This window comes from Anguilla rostrata, chromosome 4, assembly GCF_018555375.3.
Source record: "Anguilla rostrata isolate EN2019 chromosome 4, ASM1855537v3, whole genome shotgun sequence".
NCBI lineage: Eukaryota > Metazoa > Chordata > Actinopteri > Anguilliformes > Anguillidae > Anguilla > Anguilla rostrata.
Window position 1 is genome coordinate 60,142,540 of NC_057936.1, and position 1,820 is coordinate 60,144,359.

Genomic DNA, 1,820 nt, shown 5'->3' on the forward strand with positions numbered 1-1,820 from the left:
CCAGTCATGATTCCTGGGGTTAAATCCTATTTTATTCCTGGGCTTTGTCATTAAATTCACTTTTATTTATTATGAGCATGGATAATTCCCATGAGGATTTTATCAGTTGGCTGTCCACCCACTTCCTGAAGAAACAGACTGCAGGTCTTGGTTTCCCTTATCACTTTCACCTCAGTGGTCAGATATGGCGTTCTTCGGATTGGCTGCCTTACTGAGCAGCCAATGAGAAATATGACTGCTTGCCCAAGCATTTCTGATCTTCAAACACTGTTTCATTTTAACTGTGGGCGGGGAAATCAGGCTTTAAAATAAAATAAAATAAAAGTCATAAGATGTAAGAATTTGGTTGACATAAGGTGGTTCTATTTGCCTGAATTTTAGGAGAGAGAAAAAAGAAAAGAATTGACACTGAATTTGACTTTGCGCATGTTACAGCCCTTTTCTATATGTACCATGGGGATGCGGGAGGGAATATCCAATCAAACCGCTGGGTTTCAGTGTTTGTGACACTCCCCCGATATCTGAAGTTGGATCCTATTGGACGGCGCATAATTGTGCGGTAGCTTTCGTGCAATAGATTTTTAGTTGGAGGAACGAGCCTTCATTCCTGACGAGGGTCCACTGCATTGCTTTTGTATACGCAGTTTAGCTGACAACTGCACTGGATGTACAGAGAAAATTTGCGGCAAGGAGACGCGAGGAGGAGGTAAAAAGTTTTGAAATGTGTCGTTGAAAACGAAGGCCATGTACATGTGTAAGAAATTTAACGCACGAGGCCGTGTACTGTGAAGCCTTCAGATGTTCAATACTTATGCAAGCCATTGACATTTTTTCAGCCGACAAAGTAGATCGCACCTGTGTGTGTGGGTGAGAAAAGAGGAGGGATGAAGTTGTCCTGCTGAGTTGTCAAAAAATAAAGTTATTTGAAGGTTGCGCGTCCCGAGGGTAATTCGGGAAACCCAAGCACAGAACTTTTCAGACGTTTTCTAAAACCCCCGCAAGCGCGCGCGCGCACACACGCACGCACACGCTTTGGCCACGTTGATGGAGGGAACTGGTGGGGAAGTTCCAAAGAAAGTCTCAAATTCACAGAGGGATTTGATTACCTCTATCCATTATCCGCGCAGTGAGTGACGAAGACGCTAACCATCTGTTATCTCCTTCATTTGCATTATCAACACCTGCCTGCATGTTTACGCCTCTTTCCTGTACCACTCTTTTTATCGTTTAAAAAACGCACACTTTAATGCAACCGATTTTTTAAATTATTTATTACGTTAAAATAGCAAATGAATCTCATATCCAGAAGGACTCTCCGCTGATTTTATTTGCGCTGCGCGTTACAGACTGCCGTCTCCGGTTATCTAAAGAGCATAGAACGGTCCGAGTTAATTACCGCAGCAGGCAGCACGTACGGCTTCTATGACGTTAATCGCAAACCCACCAACATGCGCTTTTATTTACGGCACAGAAGTTTTAAATTAAATAATAAATTCAAATGAGTAGGTATGAAGGAAGGGGCGAGCTTACTTGCTGCTTTTAGCTCGGGCGCACGTGGGAACTCGAGCTCAGGCTGGCACGCGACAGTTTGCTGACTGATGGCTCTCCGGAGCGGACACACTTCGGCGCGCCTCCCCTGTTCTTGTGCCGCGTGTACTACTTGGGGTAGTGCTGACGGCCGCGCTGGGACGGGGAGTGGGAGGAGGGGTTACCGCCTCCAGTAGGCGATGACACTTATTTGGATCAGGATCAAGAACCCCCCCCCCTCCCTTCTCCTCCCACAATCCTCTCTTCTGCTTTCCTTTGCTCCTAAAACAGCT